Source organism: Falco biarmicus, chromosome 2 (assembly GCF_023638135.1).
Source record: "Falco biarmicus isolate bFalBia1 chromosome 2, bFalBia1.pri, whole genome shotgun sequence".
NCBI lineage: Eukaryota > Metazoa > Chordata > Aves > Falconiformes > Falconidae > Falco > Falco biarmicus.
Window position 1 is genome coordinate 42,853,631 of NC_079289.1, and position 21,641 is coordinate 42,875,271.

Genomic DNA, 21,641 nt, shown 5'->3' on the forward strand with positions numbered 1-21,641 from the left:
GGTGGGGGGAAAGCAAACCATTTTGCAACAGCTCACAAAGAAGGAGTGTAAGTATCGAACAAATAAAGTATAAGCATACTGTGTATAGTGAAGATTTTTCATGGGAAACTGCTGAAGCTGTAGCTTCGTCTAATGATGTGATTGTCTTAGACACAAGTAAAACCCTTACTGTTCATAAAATGAATGCTAGTGGAAAGAATAAGAAAATGTCAGAAGTTATACTGAATTTTGGGAGGAAAAAAGTATTCTTTTGAGCATAAGTAGAATTCAGATGATACAATGAAGAAATTATTTTGTCTCAAAATGCTACAAGGATTGTAGAATAAAAACATCAAAATAAAATTAGGAAGTTTAAAGTTTATACTTTCCAGACAACTGGTCAGTAGGAATTAGTGAAGAAATGACTGATCATGGTGAAGTGCTCAGAATATATAGTTTTATGTAAGCACCTAAAATATATGTATATTTCCCAAAAATATGTGTTTAAGTTACAAAAAAAACCCCATTTTATATTCAACGTGGTTTCTGAGGATAATAAACAGTGGCCTTTCCTCTGCCTTTTTTCTCTTTATATCTTTGAAAGCAGAAGCCAAATTTTAACCCTTTGGAAATAAAATCTTACAAAAAGTAGTTGGGGTTTTGTTGCTATTGTTGAACACTCTATTAATTACTACTTTTTTCTGTAATTAAAAAAAACCGCTATTTAAAATATCAAGCCAGATGAAGGATTTTGATTAGGTCAAATCTTCAGGAGTTTATATTGTCTAATAATTAAACTATTTGATATGAAATACATTGTACTTTTGATGCAACATTAAACACTAGACTTGAAAAAAATCAAAAAAAAAGGATTCCTTTCAATCTTGAAGAGTGGTGAATGAATAAAGCTTTGTGTATGGACAGTTCTGGTTAGACACAGGTTGTTATAGAGTGCTTTCTAAGTCCTCTAAGACAACCCAGCATAAGTCAGCTCAATATATTTGAGGCCACAGGCTTCAGCTGCTGCAGATTGTCAAATGTTCATCCTGCTGGCACACCAAGGCACCCAAAACCCCAGGACAGCCATGTCCAGAACACAATATTTTTGCAGATCTAATCCTTAAGTTAACATTCCTTACCTCCTAGCAAAGCCTGTCAGCCTGAATACAATGACAGTGTCATTAGTTTTTAGAACATTCATAGCTTGGCTTCTCGTGATTGCTGAAGACGTTTTTGTCAAATACAGTTTGTGTCATTCATTCTTGCTTATAGGCAACATCAGTGAGCAGCAGACTGGTGCAAAGTATCTAAAAATGATAACATTTTGCATTCATGTAACATTTTTATTTTGATATGACTAACAATACTCTCGTAAGTCTTCAGAAGGATCTCACTGAATTAGGTAATATCAACCCATAAAGCTGAGCATATTAAATCACAGAAAAGTTGTCTGAGGTTATAAAACAAATCAAAGACAGAAAAAATTAGAGCTCAGAAGCTCTGAATTTGAATAAGCAGTCACTTGGCACGAGACATTACAGTAGATCTGATATGTATGGTATTGGTTTGGTGTTCTGTGCACACTCTATAGGACCCATTCAAAGACCTCTGATATGATTGTAGGCATGGACTACAAAGTAAAATCATCTCTTCTGTCAGTTTTTCATGCACTCCTGCCCTCTTATTATGCAGAAAAACTCTTGCACATTCTCAAAATGCTTGCTTCTTCATGATTTTCTTCCTAGCAAAGATTTTGGCAACAGATTTCAGTGAATACAACACATCTGTTCTCACCCTGTTTTCTTCAGTGAATAGTTACACTAGAATCATAGCATCATAGAATAGTTTGGGTTGGAAGGGACACTTAAAAGGTCATCTAATCCAAATCCCCTGCAGTAAGCAAGGACATCTACAACTAGATCAGGTTGCTCAGAGACCCCTCCAATCTGACCTTGAATGTTTCCAGGGATGGGGCATCTACCACGGCTCTGGGCAACCTGTTCCAGTGTCTCACCACCCTCATTGTAAAAAATTTCTTCCTTATGTCCAGTCTAAACCTACCTTCTTTCAGTTTAAAATCGTGCCCCTTGTCCTGTGCAACAGCTCTTTTGTGAAAAGTCTTTCTCCGTCTTTCTTATAGCCCCATTTAAGTACTGAAAACCCTCAGTGACGTCTCCCCAGAGTCTTCTCTTCTCCAAGCTGAACAACTCCAACTCTCAGCCTTTTCTCATAGTTGAGTTTTCCAGCCTTCTGATCATGTTCATGGCCCTCTTCTTGACCCACTTCAACAGGTCCATGTATTGTTCTGAAGACTCCAGAGCTGGATGCGGTACTCCAGGTAGGGTCTCACCAGAATGGAGTAGATGGGGGAATCACCTCCCTCGATCTGCTCATCTCTCTCCTTTTTATGCAGCCAAGGAATAACAACAATGTTTTTATGCTTTTGCTATGAATCTAGAGAAATCTTTTGACTTGGGTATTGATAAGGTTTATGTTAATAGCAAGCTCTATTGTGTTAAAAAAAATCTTTTACTTAATTATTAAAAAATAAGTCAGTGACCCCCTATTTGAAATTGTCATTGAGCTATACAAACATTCTTACTTACTAAATTTTTTTCACTAAATGTAGAGCAGAAAGTCTGAATGCAAAGGATGAAGTCACCCAGGACACCGGTACAAGACAGAAAATAAATCTCCAATAGATCCTTTTGGACTCCTCAAGCAAAATTAATTAAGGTTGAGCTGCATAAGCTGATCATAGAAAGGCACCAAAAATCACAAATATTTGGAAAAATGTTTTCTCACATGGAATGTATCCTCTGTTAAATTATTTATCTTACATTGAAATGGTAAATACATCTTCCTAACATGTTGTCAGGGTAAGCCAAAAGGCAGTTTTAAAAGTTACTGACAGATAAATAAAAGCAGAAACAATATATATTCACTTTTTATTTTTTTGTATTTCCTATGGATGCTAATTTGTCATTTTCTTATCTGACTTTTTGATTATGTCTCTGATATATTTTTCATTATTTAATAAAATGTTCTCCTTCATGTAAGTTCTTTACTGCATAAAACAAACTCAATGCTTCTTCAGTGCAACCACAAACCGAATGTATTTTAATTTGGATTAAAAAAATAAGTGGCTGATTCAGAATATGTCAAAAAACAAAGAGATTTTTTCCCCCTTGGATCAGTTTTAAAATGTATGCATTCATTATGCATACTATAAATATAAAAGTGGAACCCAGCAGTAATAAGGACAGAATTAAATTGCAGGGTGCCATGTGTCGTTCCTTTTATAGCTGCATTCATATTGATTAAGTATAATTTTTATAGCAGACCTCTTTTAGCTCTATAGGTGAAGATGGCAATTAGATGTCTGCTGTTTTTCTTTATGTTTGTATAAGATATCCAGGGTATGATAGGTTTTTATATAATTCTTTCCATTTTCTTACCCTTTTAACCTTCAGATTAAATACTAAACATTTGTGATTAATTCACTTTTTTTTTCTCTAAGAACTATAACAGTTCAAAAATTTCATGTGAACTTACTTTATTTTTCATTGTAGTTTACAGCATACATTTTTTTTTTACATATTTTACATATATATGAATGCTAAATTTTAAAAAATAAATAAATTGTTGGGAATGGTTGCTAAAAGATTTTATGGTTGCCCCAAAATGATGCAGAAGCAGCAGCACAACATCACTGTTCTTAGATAAACTTATTAGAAAACTTTACAACTTGCTCATGATGAAGACAGAGCCAGAACAGAATCACTTCTGCCTGTGTGTGCTCCATTTGTTGCTGAACTTGCAGACTTTACAGTCTGTATGCCTTGTCTTCTCATTGGAATAAGTCACTCCAAATATTTTTCATTGTCACTTCCGTTGACCAAGTCTACTTGCATTGTCAGCTCAAGTGTTGGCCTCCGTCTTAAAAGACTCTCAGAGTCTGTATATCATAACCCCACCTGACCTACAGTGTTTTTCTGAGGCTGTGTAAATCATAAAATGAAGCCACAAACAGATAAAGTCCAGATGGAAAAACAGCTTACTTTTTAAGAGATCCAGATAATGGAAGCGCTTCCAGTTTTGCTGGAAGATCATGCATGTGTCTGTGTGTTTCTGTGTTTGTACACACTCTGCAAAATTTTTGATGGTGATTCATCATGTCTGAGCTATCTAAATGACAAAAATATAAATTAAAACCAGTAGTGAAATAAATAAGTATTCCATACAAGTATGGGGTTGGGGGGGTGGGTGCGGTGGGTGGAACAAGAACAACAAAAAGAGCTTAGCTCTGTGAAGTCCACTGGGAGACTTTTCTGTAATTTATCTGTGAACCCCCTGAATAATGCATCATATCTGCTATATAGCATATTAAAGCATGTGAAAGCATGATGTTTTGTTACCTAATAGCACTCATCTCTTGCAATGGTCCACAGCTCTTATTAAGATTTTTGCAAACGTGCTAATAAATATTTTTTTCAGTGCCTCAGTCAAAAACATGAGTATATGCATATACGCTGCTCATAGTTCAGTCCCTCTGGGTTTTTTAATCATTTGTCTCAGCAAATAAAATAGAGCTTCTTAGGGGTATTCTGAGCTCAGATTCTCTGGTTTTCCATAGGTTTAAGTGTATATTTTATGCATAGATATTCGGTAGATGGGGTGTGTGTGTGTGTATTATTTTTTTCCTTCACATTGCTTACAGCAATTTCCTCATCTACTGGAAATATTGTCCTTTAAGGTAAGGACCAACTGATATTTCTTGTGATATATTTGTATATTTTGTCATTGACATCAGTATTTGAAACCTATATGCATATCCTCTCTATGGAAAAGGTGGAGTCCTGAATGCTGCCTTTCCCGCAGTCTTTATTAGCAAGACCAGCCTTCGGGAATCCCAGAGACCAGGAGGAAGTGTTGGAGCAAGGAAGATCTACTCTTGCTGCAAAATGGTCAGGAAGAGGCTCCTTACAGACCTACCTAAAACTAAACCACATGACTAAGAGCATTGTCCAGATGCTCTGTGAACTCTGACAGGCTTGGTACCATGACCGCTTCCCTGGGGAGCCTGTTCCAGTGACCAATCACCCTCACAGAGAAGAAATTTTTCCTAATGTCCAATCTGAACTTCCCCTGATACAGCTTCATTCCATTTCCTTGTGTCCTGTTGCTGGTCACCAGAGAGAGGGGATCAGCACCTCCCCCTCCCCTGCCCCCATTGAGGAAGCTGCAGACTGAGATGAGGGCACCCCTCAGCCTTCTCTTCTCTAAGCTGAACAAGACTGCTCCTCGTAAGTCTTGTGCTTGAGGCCTTTCACCATCTTGGTCACCCTCCTCTGGGCACACTCTAACAGTGTGATGTCCTTACACTGAGGCACCCAAAACTACACACAGTACTTGAGGTGAGGCCTCATTAGTGCAGTGGAGGATGGGACAGTCACCTCCCTTGACCAGCTACCTGTGCTGTGCTTGATGCACTGCAGGACACTGTTGGCCCTTGTGGCTGCCAGGGCACGCTGCTGACTCATATTCAGCTTGCCATCAAACCAAACCCCTGATCTCCTTCCACAGAGCTGGTGTCCAGATGTCATTCCTGAATTTGTATGTATAACTAGCATCATCTCATCCCAGGTGGAGAATCTGGCACATTGTCTTGTTCAGAGTCATACAGCTGGTGATTGGCCAGCTCTATAGTTTATCCAGAACTCTCTGTAAGGCCTCTCTACCCTTGAGGGAGTCCACAGCTCCTCCTAACTTAGTATCATCAGCAACCTTACTTAATATGCATTTGACTTCTCCGTCCAGATAATTTATAAAAACATTAAAGAGCGCTGTCCCTAAAACTAAGCCCTGGGGAACCCCCACTGGTGATTGTCCTCCAGCCTGATGAAACCCCATTTACTATATAAGTCTTTGAGCCTGAGCCATTGGCCAGTTGCTCACTGGACACACTGTGGACTTGTTTAGCTTTATGCTGGACATCGTCCAGAATGATACTGTGATTGCACAGGCAGAGCAAAGAATCAGGTTGAATGATGCAATATTGTGTGACAAATGACGTGTGGTGGGAAGGGGGCATGTAAAAAAGGAAATAAGTGAGAAACATGATTGTGGGGAGGGCAGAACTAGGTCAGTGATGCAATAAGGCAAACAATGCCCTCTTTTCTCATTAAAATGAGAGCCAAGCAGGGAGGCTTCCTTGGAGATGAAATTGAAACCTAATATCCAGCACTCTAAATGACAGTTGTACCTGTAGTTTTATAAAAAGTTCCTCTGTAAAAAGTCTAGGGTTTTTGTTCTTTTGTAGTGGTGGTGTTGTTTTGGGTTTTTTTTAATAGCTGTGCCTTTACACATCGTGTTTTCCAGAGTCTGAGCCAAGTACTGAGAAAATGTCGTTATGAGTATGTAGCTGGAATCAGGCAAGGAAAAGTGGGCCACATTCAGTACTGTAAAGCATGAAGTCATCTTATTTGGTCACTCATTAACAGGAGACCAAAAAAAGAAATAAAATATTCAAAGTTACACAGAAATTGGTCAAGTAAAAGCATTACCAAAGTACTGTGAATCATAACCAATGTGTTAATATAGTGCACATATTTTCCTGCTAGCAGGTTTGTGCTAATGCATCTATTCTGAACTGTATGTTATTTTCTGTTTTGCAGCACTTCAGTAAAAACTTGTGGGAGACCGTTATGATGAGAAATGGGCAGTAAACAAACACAGTCAACAGGTTAGCAGACAAAGAACTGAAAACATGAATAAATTCTTGAATGTGGATGGCAGGAATTTAAAAAATAAGTAAATAAAGAAAAGAAGCCTCTTAAGTGGAAGTTTAAAAGGCCTAAGCCAATGACAAGAAATGGACACATACACAGAATGAGAATATTAAAGAAATTAACAAACACTGAGTTCACCAGAGACAAAAATAATTATAAACTAAGCAAACCCCCAAAATGCCTGCATATAAAAGTAAATTTCACATATCAATTCTATGGGGCAAAATTTTGGGCCACATTGTAAGGCCATGTTTAAAAGATCAGAGGCAGCATAAATAGTTATCTTCTCTTCCTCCAGCTTTACCCTTACACTCTTGTTTTATTGGTTCCCCTTTGGCTCTGCTAGCCTTGTGGTGAATTGTGATACAAGGTGAAATAAATACTTTTGTCTCTGTGTCTCCTCGTGCTTCTTCCTTTGAAGGGAATGGCCATAGGAATTAACTTTTTCAGGAGTTACTGGGATAATAAAGACTACAAAAAAAACACTTGCCATTTTTGCTGATGTAAAGATGTAAGAATGTAAGGAACATGCACTAAAGAACTAAAATCAGTGTAACTGCTGTTGGCAAGTCAGCCAAATCCAAATGAGGGTTTGTAGTTTTCCTCTAACTAGTGGATCAAAGAATGTGTAGGCTTATGTAAAGATCTGCCTACTGCTCCTGAAAACATCTACTTCAAGACTCCCTGTTCCAGGAACTCCTTCCATCTCACAAAATTATTTTTCTCCTGTAATTATGGTTACCGCTCCTTGTCCTGAAGAGCCTCTCTCTTACACAGAATAACACAGAAAGGTCAGGGTTGGAAGCTTTGGAGATCATTTAGTCCAATGCCCCCTGCTAAAACATGTTCACCTAGATCAGGTTGCATAGAGTCATGTCCAGGCAGGTTTTGAATACCTTCAGAAGAGGAGGTTCCACAACCTCTCTGGGCAGCGTGTTTCAGTGCTCTGTCACTCTCAAGGTAAAGAAGTTCTTTGCCAGTTTTGATGATGGTCTGGATTTTGCTCCTTCACAACTTTTGGAATTTTTAATTTTTACCAGGTCATCCAATATGCCTTTTCTACCCTGCCATGCAGCGTTTAGGTTTCCAGACCCAATGCACAAATAACTTGACTGGGAAGGACATGAAATTAGCTCCTATTCCTCCAAGTTACTGTTACAGTGCAAAGGCACTTTAAATCTTTCATCATATTTTTGAATAACATATCAGCTCATGTTCAATGTGCAAAACTGTGCAAAGAAAGAGGAAATTTTTATTTTTTTTTCCCCAAGGGACACATGTTAATAAGTTAATTTGCTACATTAAACTATTGCTTGTGAAATGCAAACTAACAAAACCATCTGATATTAAGAATGATGCAATGGATCCTCTTCTACTTTTAGGACAAGAAACTTTTCAATGACAGAAAAAAAACCCCAACAAAACCCGGATATGGCTTTCCCTCATCTGCTGAAACATGTAGAAATTTAAATTCTCCTGAATTCACAGCCTTCAACTTTTCATCAGGACCTTCCTCTACATATTTTCTGGAAGAATACTAAAACTGTCCTGAACATCTAGCACATCCTTGACGATGGGGCTGTTCCTGACTCTTGGAAAAATTTTATCCCCTGAATTTGATCTCACCAGTTGGTTGAGTTGGAAACTGGTTAAAGGGTTTTTGGCAACAGTCAGGACACAATGAAAGTGTGTATTCAGACTTTGAAGTGCTTTGTGATACAGGAATATAGATTCAGACATCATTGAAGTGGAAAGAGAACATGAAAAGGCTTTGGAAATTCTGTAGTTTGGAAAATATGTGCTGAACTCTCTATATCTGAGCGAAGGTGGTCTCACTGTGGCCACTCTGATTAACAGTCTGAACAGTGGGCTTGTGGGAGCAACAATGAATGTTTCATCAGACATTCAAATACCACTCTGATGTTTCAGAATAGTTGCCTTTACGCTGAGTTGAACTGAAGGTAGTTTTCTTATGCTTAACTTCATTCTGGTACTGAGGCATCACGTAGTATCTGCAAAGTAATGCTCTGAATATGCATGAGAGTGTTGGAATTGTGAATCTTTAGATATTTTCTTCTCTAAAGGCTACGTGTTCTTAGACAAACTAAGAACTCTACCTGCTTGATGTGCGACATAAACAGTGATGGTAAATCATAGAATCACAGAATCATTTAAGTTGGAAAAGACCTTTAAGATCATTGAGTCCAACTGTTACCCCAGCTCTGCCAAGCCCACCACTAAACCATGTCCCAAAGTGCCACATCTATGTGTCTTGTAAATATCCCCTCCAGGGATGGGGACTCCACCATTTCCATGGACAGCCTGTTCCAGTGCTTGACAAACCTTTCCATGAAGAAATTTTTACTAACGTCCAATCTAAACCTCCCCTGGTGCAGCTTGAGGCTATTTCCTCTTGTCCTATCACTTGTCACTTGGGAGAAAAGACTGACACCTGCCTCGCTACAGCCTCCTGTCAGGTATTTATAGAGGGCAATAAAATCTCCCCTGAGCCTCCTTTTCTCAAGACTAAACAACATCGGTTCTCTCAGCCACTCTTCAATAAGACTTGTGTTCCAGACCCTTCACCAACTTCATTGTCCTTTTCTGGACATGCTCCAGCACCTCGATGTCTTTCTTGAAGTGAGGGGCCCAAAACTGAACACAGTATTCAAGGTACAGCCCCACCAGTCCTTAGTACAGGGGGGAAATCACTTCCCCAGTCCTGCTGGCCACACTGTTTCAGATACAAGCCAGGATGCTTTTGGCCTTCTTGGCCAGCTGGGCACGCTGCTGGCTCATATTCAACTGGCTGTCAACCAACACCCCCAGGTCCTTCTCCACTGGGAAGCTTTCCAGCCACTCTTCCTCAAGCCTGTAGGCAACATGGGGTTGTTGTGACCCAGTTGCAGGACCCGACACTTCTCCTTAAAACATAAACAGATAATTCACATGATAGTTTTATCCAAAGATTAATCCCTTCTGATTTTCTGATGAAAGCCAAATTTTTCTTCATAAAGAGTTTAGAAAGTTGGGGTTTTTTCTGTTAATTATAGTAATTTAACATACTATTTAAACAGAAGTTGCCATTTTGCACAAAAAGTTATAAAATACAATTTAATACAATACAATACACATGGTAATGACAAGCTAATACCAGGAGCTTAACTGATATCTCTGCACCAGAAACACCTACAGAAAATTTAGTTTAGCACACTAACTCCTTATTCTTAATGTGACACTCCTTCTAACTTACAATTTCCCTATAAACAAAATTAGGTAACGTACTGGAAAGGCTTAATATTCCAGTCAGAAAGACGTTCCAAACCTTAGAACAGATTTGTGAAACTTTCCAGTGCTCTACAACCTTGGATGGTCTGTGATGACAGCCTTGGAGTTAGGACCATGTGGCTTTCTGTCCCATAGATCTGTTTTCCGTGAGGCTGCAAAAACCAAAGCAAGCTTTGTTTTTAATTTTGCTTAGAGGTTTCCTGCCAAATGAGCTCCCTGTATCAATGCAGCCCGAGGTAGAATGCTCTATGAAAAAGGAACAGATGAGTAGGTTGTCAAGCTAAAACTAGGTTAAGAAATACATGCACAAGCTAGAAAGAATTTCAGAAAGACAATCCCAAGCTAATGGTTGTCACATCTGATTTTTTTTCTTTTCACACTCTCAGTGAATTACATAGACCACCCTAGAACTCAGTTACTGGCTTGACACAAGCAGTACATCATAAGTTGTTCAAAGTACTTTTTCTAACTTCTCTTGTGAAAGCAGATTAAAGGTACTCTTCTGCCTGTACTGATTTAGGTGTCTTCTCAAAGTGACTTCTCCCCCTCTTCGTTCCTGGATGCAAAATGTACTTTACTGAATCAAGCATACACTAACAAATTTACTTGCATTAAAAGACTTGCTTTAAAAAAGCAAACAGAACAAAACAATTTAAGGGTAAGATTTCAGAAGACCAGACTTGCCTGCTTGTCATTTAGAGGAGGTATTTAAGCTTATGACAAAGTAAAGGCAAGACATGAAGTCTGGGTTCTGCCACTGCTTTAATTGATATCTTACAACTCCTGCTTGTCATGTCTGAAATTTTGGGGTTGTTACTTCTTTTATCCCTTTCTTCCTAATTAACTTTAAAATTTCCATGTTTATATCAATGATGTTTTCATGATATCTATACTTTCCGTTACCCAACTCTTTCTTTCTTTAGCCAATATCATCTTCACCCTTTCTTTTGTCAATGTTTGTGAGTTTTTTGGTGAACTAATTATACTAATTTTGGTTTTTCCAATTGTTGCTGGAAATGTTTCACAGTTAGTAAGGCTGTTGGATGGCATTTTGTGACTTGACTTTTGGTTTTTGCCATGCTACAGAACAAAAATAAAGCAATTATTTTAATCTTCTATCTCAATATATGAAATATACTTTGTATGTGTCTTAAGTCAGAAGGTGTCTCTTTCATATCTCTGAGTAGGTATGTTGCCCTTGCTACAGGTTTCTATATATTTTTACACAGTACAGTGCAATCACTGGAAGAGTGAATATATTGAATCATAGCAAAATCATAACAAAATCACAGCAAGAAGAGTGGATTTCTAACCTTTTTGCTCCTGTCACAGTCTGATAAATGTATACACATCTTAGCCTATAACCTTTCTCGCTACCTTTTGCCTGCCAGTCTAATCCCCCTAGGGGATACCTGGGTAATATTTTTCTATTACTTGGAAGATATTAATTTACCAATAAAATATTAATAACATTTAAGAAAAAGCAACATATTTTTGTGCAGGGATATTTGTTTATTTATTAAGTAATGTATTAGTTCTCATAGAAAATGTTATAGCAGGTTCATAACCATCCAGACTCATTACTGTTTTCGTGAGATCTGTTTTGTAAGTGGAAATAAACCCATAGGGATTTCTTGTTTATGTTTCTTTGTTCTTTTGTCACAAAATATAGCCATAACATCTTAAAAAGCAGCAAACTTTTGTTTCTATCTAGCAATTGTTTCACGGGCCTCAGTGAGTGTCCTGGTTTCATCTGGGATACAGTTAATTTTCTTCTTAGTAGCTGGTGCAGTGCTGCGTTTTGGATTTGGTGTGAGAATAATGTTGACAGCACACTGATGTTCTTAGTTGTTGCTAAATAATGTTTACACTAAATCAAGGACTTCTCAGCTTCTTGGGCCCTGCCAGCCAGAGGGCCAGAGGGGCACAAGAAGTTGGGGGGAGACACAGCCAGGACAGCTGACCCCAACTAGCTAAAGAGGTATTCCATACCATAGAACATCATGCTGAGTATATAAGCTAAGGGAAGATGGTGGGGGCCTGCGGATTGCTGCTCAGGGACTGGCTGGGCATCAGTCAGCAGGTGGTGAGCAAGTGTATTGTTCATCACTTTTGGGGTTTTTTTCCCTTCCATTTGGATTTTACTCCTCTCTCCCTTCATCTCCTATTATTCTTGTTTTTATTAATATTAATTGTTGTAGCTGTTTTGTTGTTGTTATATTATTTTATTTCAGTTATTAAAGTGTACTTATCTAAACATTCTAGTTTTACCTTTTTTCCCGATTCACCTCACCATCCTGCTGGGGGGGTAGAGGAAGCGAGCAAGAAACTGCATGGTATTTAGTTTCCAGCTGGAGTTAACCATGACAGTGATTTAAAATAACTGTGTACCGAAGCGAAGGAAGATGTGATTGTGACTTCTGCTATCCTACTCACTAACTATGCCAGACAGATGGGAGATCAGTGAAAAGAGTTTTGGAATAGAGAATGGAGGGAGAAAAGAGTGAAATGAAATTAGAAGAATCACCTGGAAAAAGTCTTCTTTACCTACTCTCAGAAAAATTCTTGGATAAAGATGAAAAATGGGAAGTATGCATTCAGTTTTGCCTCTACTAGGTATCTAGCCAATATTAAAATTAACAAGGTGTGAACTGGAATGCATAAAGTAATTTGAACTTCTGGTTTCAGAAAGAACTGTGACTGTTCATCACTTTCAGCTGAGCCCTTTGGACCTTCACTGTTTTATATGTTAATTTTATTAAAATATCTGTATTAGTCTTTATTCAACATTACTATGTTAATCTACATTTCTTGATTTTATAGCATGGTTCTTCCTTCAAATATTAACTCAGAATCTTTAATTTTGTATTGACATGAACAAATAGCAACTCGAATTTGCTAATCTGACTTTAATCAAAGGTGAATTTGACCAAAATTTTGAAGTAATTTGGAAATAAGATTTAAATTGGTTAAACTTCATAAAGGAGAAAAATTTCATCTGTTGCATTAGCTTCTACCTTCTACTTTAGTTTATGATGAATACACTGTAGCATATAAGTATTAAAATATTTCAATAAACATTCTTTTTTCCTAGTTCAACTTCTGTGATTTCCTACAATTCTTTAGGATTTAAAAGGGATGCATTGATAAGGGAAACAACTGGAAGAAGAGTCATGTTTACAGGCTGTGGTTCTTATGGTAGCCTTTACCAACATAGTATCTGCTGGAAGGGCAACACAGCGAGGCTCAAGCAATCTAGATTTCTAGAATGCATTGACAACAACATCCTGACACAGGTGATCAAGGAGACAACAAGAAAACATGCTCTGCTGGACTTGATGCTTACAAACAATGAAGAACTTACCGTGAATGTGAAAGTTGTAGCTGCCTTGGCTGCAGTGACCTTGAAATGGAGTTGAGAATCCTAAGAGGAGGAATCAGGGCAAAAAGCAGGACAACAACTGTGTATTTCAGGAGAGAAGAAGTTAACCTCTTCAGAGATCTAATTGGATCATGGGATATGTCCCTAGAGAGAAGAGGGGTCTAAGACAACTGACTGGTACTCAAAAATTACCTTCTCCAAGCTTAAGAAAGGTTCATCCGTCAAACAGGAAGTCACACAAAGGCAGTAGGAAGCATGGATCAACAAGGAGCTCCTGAGTGAACTAAGACATAAAAAGGAAGTGTACACAAGGCAGAAGCAGGGGCAGGAGGCCCAGGAAGAGTATGGAGTTGCTGTTCAATGCATGGAGCTTTGTGCAGTTCAGTCATGCAGTTAAGAGATCAGGAAAGTCAAGGCCAACCTACAGCTGAATCTGCCAAGGGATGTGAAAGACAACAAGAAGGGATTCTACAGGTACATCAACAATAATAGGAAGACTAGGGCAAACATGGACCTGCTGCTGAATAGAGCAGGGAACCTGATGACAACGGACATGGAAAAGGCCAAGGTACTCAAGGCTGCCTTTGACTCAGTCTTTTCCAGTAAATTGGCCTTAAGGAATCCCAGATTTCTGAAAGCAGAGGGAAAGTCTTGAGTGAGAAAGAGTCTCCATGAAGAAGGACTATGTTAAGGAGCACTTAAACTGGATGTACAAAAGTTCACGCAACCCGATAGATGCTGAGAGAGCTAGCTTATGTAATTGCTTGTCTTTGAAAAGTCATTGTGATTGAAGACTGGAAGATTGAAGGTTCCTGAAGACTGGAAGAAAACAAGTGACACTGCCACCTTCAAACAAGAAGGAGGACCTGGAAACTACAGGCTTGTCAGCTTCCCCCCTGAGAAGGTGATTGAGCAATTAATTCTGGAAACCATTTCCAGACAAGAAAATGATTGGGAGTAATCAGTATGGATTTATGAGGAGGGGAGATCATGCTTTATCAGCCTGATATCCTTCTACAGTGAGATGACCAGCTTGATGAATGAGATGATCAGTGGGTGTTGTAAGAGTTTTGACCCATAAAATGGTAATAGACAAGCTGACAAAGTACAGGTTAGATAAGTCGACAGTGAAGTGGATCAAAAAATCGCTGAATGGCTGGGCCCAGAGAGTTGTGGTCTGTGGAACAATGTCCAGTTGGAGGCCAGTCACTAGTGGTGTACTGTGCTGATACCAATACCATTCAACATCTTCATTAATGACCTGAGTGCTGGGACAGAGTGCATGCAGTTCACAGATGATACAAATCTAGGAGAAATGGCTGGAAGACCATAGTTGTGTTGCCATTAAGAAGAACATGGCAGGCTGGAGAAATGATCTGACAGGAATCTCACAAATTTCACCAAAAGGATATGCAAAATCCTGCACTTGTGCAGGAACAACCCCACAATCAATACACATTGTGGGCCAACCAGCTGGAAGGAACCACTACAGAGAAAGACCCTGGGGTCCTGGTCACCAGCACAAGCTGACCATGAGTCAACAGTCTGCCCTTGTGGTAAAATAAGTCAACAGCCTCCTGGGTTACATTAGGAAGACCATTGCCAACAAGTTGCAGGTGATCCTTCCCTGGTGAGACACACCTGGACTGCTCGACCTAGATTTGGACTCCGGTGGTGCTGAACTTTTCCCATTCTCTGGGCTGTTCCACAACGTCAGGAGCTACTGGCTAGACCTCAGTGCCCTGAGGAATGAGCTGGACAGTTAAGCAGCTCTTGATCGTACCAGTAACTCCTACTTGGCTAAGGCAGAGAATGGCACTACCTGTGCTGGAACTCCCATTGATGGGTGAAAGCGGGAAAGAAAAATGGAAACAATCAGTTACTCCCTGAGAACCCTGGAGTACTCCTGCTGGGTCATAGCCTGAGTGATAACCACATGGAACAATATATTGTTCTCAGAATTCTGGAGAAAATTACCTACTCAGGTTGTGCTCAGGGTGTAAATTTGCTGATAACTAAAGACAATCATCTCACAGCCTTATAAAGAGTGGTCCTAAAGTGAGACACTTTTGAACATTCCTGGACCACAGCAGGCTGCAGCCAGCATCTCCCTTTGAGTGGGACACCACTCAGAGCTTGCAAACCACTAAATCTGTGACACTAGGAGGAGCACCACAGAAAGTCAATGATGGGACCTGGGCTGATACCCAGGCTCCTCCAGGCTCAACCCTTCACTCATTAATGAATACAAAGACCTAGAACATGAGTATTTCACTGAACTCAAAGGCAAACTTTTAGTAGGCATACCTTTGCTGTAATATATATTGCAATCTTGAAGTAGTTAGGTTAACTATGTATCTTTGTGATTTAAAACAATTGATTTGCTGCTAGAATCTTATGAATAATCTTGAACTCAGTGAGAGGACAACAGACAATGGGCACAAACTAAAATATAAGAAGTTCTGTCTGAATACAAGAAGACACATTTTTATTGAAAGAGTGCTCGGACTCTGGAACAGGTTGCCCAGAAAGGCTGTGCAGTCTCCATCTGTGGAGACATTCAGGACCGTACTGCATACAATCCTAGGCAACTGTCGCATCCATCTCTGAGACAGAATGAGAGGGACTAAAGTTCTAAAAATCCCCTTGGGCTAAATTAAGGTGAAACAACACCAAACAACCACTTAAATGCCTTGTTTATAACGAAGGCAACTTGAACTTGAAAAATGTAAAAAAGCCTCGGCATGTGGGTTCTTATTGAGAAACAACTATAGGAAGAAGGAAAGAAAACGAAGGAAAGAAGGAAAGTTCAGAAAAGAAAGATATCACCACCCTTGGATCTTGTGTGGACAACAAGTGGGAAGGTCAGCTCTCCTGTGCTGGGTGCACGCTGGGTGCACTTGCTTAGCCCCCACCTTGCCATTGTGTCAGTTACAGCCCCTTGAGGGCTTGTAACTCTCAATCTTTGGTGCTTGCAAGGGGTCTTTTGGGTGGTTGTGAGTCCCTTCATCCAATAAACTCTGTATGGCCTCTGGCCATGTATGCGTTGCCATGCCAGAGCATGGAACCGTGCACCCTCAGCAAGCCCTTTGCATCCCCTGTTAGCCGAGTGCGGACTTATGTCCCCATGCTTGAGACACCAGTGCACATTAACTCTTTCAGTCCCTCACAGCAACCTGCTCCAGATTACACGACTTTTGCAAGGTGTTTGGACTAGATCTCAAGAGCCCCTTCCAACCTCAACCGTTCCGTGAGTCTGTAATTTTATCCATTTTATTCAAAATGGTATCAATTTCACACCACACAGTAGCAAGCTTTCTAGTGTTAATATTCACAACAGCAGCTTTTGTGAACCAGTTTGACAGTGATTGTTGATTTGGATTCCCCACCACCACCACCCCTTTACTTCATAAATAATTCCTGTCCAGGTCTCTTCAACTAACGGTGTCGGTCCATTTCAGATTTCAGTAAGGCATGCCTTCAGGTTCAGTTGCTGTTTACCAGTAGTCTGCCTTTACAAAGAAACAGCAGTAAAATAAGTTCACTCCCAAATAAGTCTGTCATATAGATAGTACACACATAATTATATTTTTTTTTCTGTGATTATCTTTTCAGGGAAAAGAAGTGACTAGTAAGAAAATAAGTTTAATATGCTTCATTCATTAACTTTTGGAAAACTAGCTAGTTTTCAAGCATCTAATGTATCCAAATGCTTCTTCATTGCTTTTCAAAGGCTTTTGGTGAGTTTGAAGACTGTCAAATGGAAAAGAGATTCTGCAGAAAGCAAGCTCTGTCTCATGTGGAATCTATCAGCCACTGAACTATTGCTATAAATAGCTAAAGTACTTGCTGTGCTTTGGTGTGGTATAGGTTACCTAAGTTTTTAATTTGTTCAGTGACATAGAGGAGTACAGATTATAGACTAAAAGACAGGAAGTAAGAGCGAGTTTTTGGCGGGAAGGATAGATTGTATGGCACACAGTATATAGGCAACTTAAAGATATAAAAGAAACTGTGAGCACAAAGTTTAAGGCTTACACAAGAGCAGCAAAAAAATTGGACAGTTGTCTTCCAATAATGAAGCAGCAACTTTGCTGCCAGATTAACATTTATCTAGTCGTCCTCACTTTTCTTAATTTATACATTACTTTGAAGAATGATTTGGTGAATATATTTGAGCAGTACCCTTCACACTGGTTGATTTGCATAACAATGTTTTCCATATATACTGATATTCATTACTAATTAATACAGCCTACTATTACAAAGCACTCCATAATTTGTGTTTTAAACATTTTTTCACCGTTATTTTTTTCACCTATAAAAAGATCTGAGTTTTAAGCACTGTTTCAAGTTTTACTTGTCACTTCTGCAATGTCTGCTTTCACTATTGTATTCATTACTAGACGTTAGAAGTCTATTACTATAACCTAGTAACTCGTTATCATTAATTTTATTTCCATTATATCTTAATACCTTTAGACCCTGAAAACTTGAAGATTTCTATGTGTGCTTAACTTTTTAATATATCCAGTACAGAGTAGGGTTTTGTTTGTTGGTTTGTTGGTTTTAATAGTCAAGACTTGAAGTGTCATTTGTTGAATGATGTATCTTGCTACACGTTCATTAGTAGACTATACCTGTCCTGACATAGCTGATGGCATTATGCTCCATGTAGAACAGGCCAACAGTTCACTAACGTATTCCCTCTGTGGTTCATTACTAGACCTTAAAGTTTGAATCAATTTAAAAAATCCTGCTTTAAAACTAAAATATTTTGACATACTTAATTATTTTTTAAAGCAATTATTATCATACTTTGAACTCCCAGAGACTGCATCCTTACCTGGGACTCATTGGAAGTCAATGGAAAGACTGCATTGATTTCAGCACACCAACTGTGAGAGAAGCACAATAATTATTTAAAAAGATGATTTTGACCCTGTTTGTCTATAAAAATCACAACTGACTGCAGTTAGTAAGTACGTGTTACTCAAGCTGAATATGTTTACATATGTACATATACGGAGAATACAAATATAGTAACACATACATGTAATAAATAGTTATATACACCTATACATCAGAGAATTAGAAATTACCATGACAATAGTCTGATTCACCTGTCTTCTTTTAAATATTAAAATAAAATTTTACTAGACTGACTTTTATTAGGAGCACACTTTGAAAGTTACTGGCCACTGCTTTCCAGTTTATATACATAATGGTTAGTCCTTAAACTTATATCTTAATTTAACTGCATATGCAACACTATGAAGTTGGTGCCATATAGTTAGCACTTTTATTTATTTTGGAAGGATTCCAAATCTGTCCCAAAGTGCAAGAACCTTATTTGTTGTACTTTCTCAGTTGCAAAGCTTTTTAGTTTATGTCTTTATAATAATAGTTAATAAGTGTTAAAAATTATATTGCTAACATCAAGTAGTTACTAAGTGTTCTCACTATATTCACATTTTGGACTCACAGGTGCTTCATATGCCTTATGCTATTTAAGTGTCATTATTTCCTAAGAAAGTTGGTGTAAAGACTATACACATGAATAACCACTCCAGGGACGGTAAAGCAGGGTGTGGCACAGATGTAGTCTAGATGAAGCAGAAAAATAAAAAAGACGAGTCACACAGTTGCTGTACTGTGCAATGTTAAATATAGCACACTATACTAGGACACTTTGAAAGGACATGGGGAAACACATAGCCAGAAGTTAGAAAGTCACAGTGCGACGTTGGTTACTTTTGCATTTGCAAATAAATCCAGTGCCTACAGAGAGAAGCTGTAACCTGCTTTTATTTCAAAGTGTCACCAGCCTATTTTAGTCCTGAATTCCACAGTTACTGTGGAATTACACAATAACTTACAGATCTTACACCTAAGAACATACACTTTTCCCAGTTTCTAACAAAACAGCTGTGCTGTTTTTTTGCTTTGTTTTGTTTTAATATCTGTCCGCGGTCAGTAAATAGATATGTTTATCATCTCGTCAGAGAAATTCAGGACACTTCATAATACAAATGAAAATGGATCTGCATAGGTTCATATTCAGATTTGTAGCCTGAAGTCACAAAAAGTCAGCGTCTAACCTTCTGATTCTGTTTGGTTCTCGATTTCTTCCTTCTATCACTAGTGCTCTCACGCTACTACACACCAGCACTTTCTCAGCATGAGATCATTTCAAGGTTGAACATGAAGAACTGTATACTTGTTTTGCTTTTTACACTGCAAGTCTTTCTGCTGTTGTCAGGTAATCTACTGACCTTGTAGCAAGCAAATGCCCGCTGAGGCAGGTGAGTGATTCCTATAGTCTTCATAACACTTGACACTCATAACAGTGTAAGTATCTGTCTTATTTCTTATTACTTGTATGTAAGTAATTGTAAATCAGGACCATATGCCTTTTATTAATACTCTGGAACACTATAAAATCTGTTAAATAAAAATTTCCCAGTCAGATTTCCTGCCTCTTCATTTGTTTTTCTTGCATTCTTTCTTAAACATCCACTGTTGGTCATTCTCATAGACAGGCTTTTGTACTAGAAAGATCATCGGTCTGTCCCAGTACAGACATTTTTATGTTCCTTAGACACTCAGTGTTTTCTTGCATGGCTTTATGATCTTCACAGTCAATTATATTGGTACCAAACACTTTCAGAACTTCTATCCACATCAAGAAACTTAAATGAATAAATTATTGTAAATCATTAATATCCAAATAGATTGCTTTTTCTACAAGAAATGTTACTAGGGTCATCTGTCAAATGTCTTTCTCCATTATTTTGTGCTAGTATATTATGCAAAGGTAAACTGTCAATTAGTGGGGTGGCAATAAGAATGAAAAAACTGTAAACTGAAGTTGAAATTCATGAATAAGGGAGAAGTTTTCTCCAATTTTTACCCTGTTAGAGGTATTTTTATTAATGTGGAATGTTTTCATTTTTTCTGGAGTGCTGCGTAAGCGCTGTGGAAGTAATTTTCTTCGAGGCTGCCTACTAAAAACATTTATCTGTGACTTTGATAGTAGCCAAAATATATTACTCCACTGCTATAACACAAAGTAAGCATTGGTTTTATTACTTCACCACATTAATTAATTTATTAAATATTAATGATGAAAAAGCCATTCAAGTGATGTTACATAGACAGCTTCAGCATTGCTAACATGTTATTGCCCCATTTATCAGCAGCTATGCATAAGATGTACGAAGCAATATAACTGGTAGATGAGGTATGTTCATACCATATGTTGTTAATCTAGTTAATGGAATAACAAACACATAGCTGGGTCTATTAGATATGTGACTTAACAATATACATATATGGTGAAATATTTTATCTTCCATAGACAGGACGATTGGTCAGGTTTTTTTGATCTCAGCTAAAGAATGGGGCATGTACAGAAATCTTTTCAGAATTATAGTTATGCCAGGTTTTATTTGCTGTTCAAAACATTTCACTGAGAAAAGCTCTATACTGAAACAAATACACTTATTTTTGGAGGAGTATTTTGTAATGCTGTATTAAATGAAATTAAAACTTCAAAATAATTTATCACTCTCTATACATTGAATTTTACTTAACCCCCTTTAAATTTTCTTCATCTTCCATTTGTTACCATTTATTGCATTTCATCAATATGAATAATCATATTCCTTCTGTTCCCCTGTGGTAAATGTAATATAATGTCAATCTTCTGAGCTGACACTTTACTTGAATGTCAATTTTAGAAGTTTAAATTTGTTCTTCTGACTTCAGTATGTCATGGTTATTGACATAAACCTTGGAGGCTGGATATTTACACTCCACTGTGTTTTTTATTTATCATACTTCTTGTACAATTCCCTAAACCCTGCTTGTTTCTTTTCCTTTGTCAGTATTGTCTCTAGTTAGTTTTAAAAGTGATATATTTATAAAGTTATTATTTATAAATGAACATCTTCTATTAAAAAAACATGTTAATTATTTTATTTGTTCTTTTAATAATTTAAACCAGCGGCAGTCAACTCCATTACGTGGAAAATTTGATGCTTAAGATTTCAGATTGCAACTATCCTTTTGAAAGCTCCTGTAAAACTTTAATTAATTTAAGCAAATAAACCATTCAAAGGCAATATCAAAATAAATGCTGTAAATATTTTAAGGGTAATTCTTTGTTCTACATATTCCAACTAATTAGATCTGCTTAT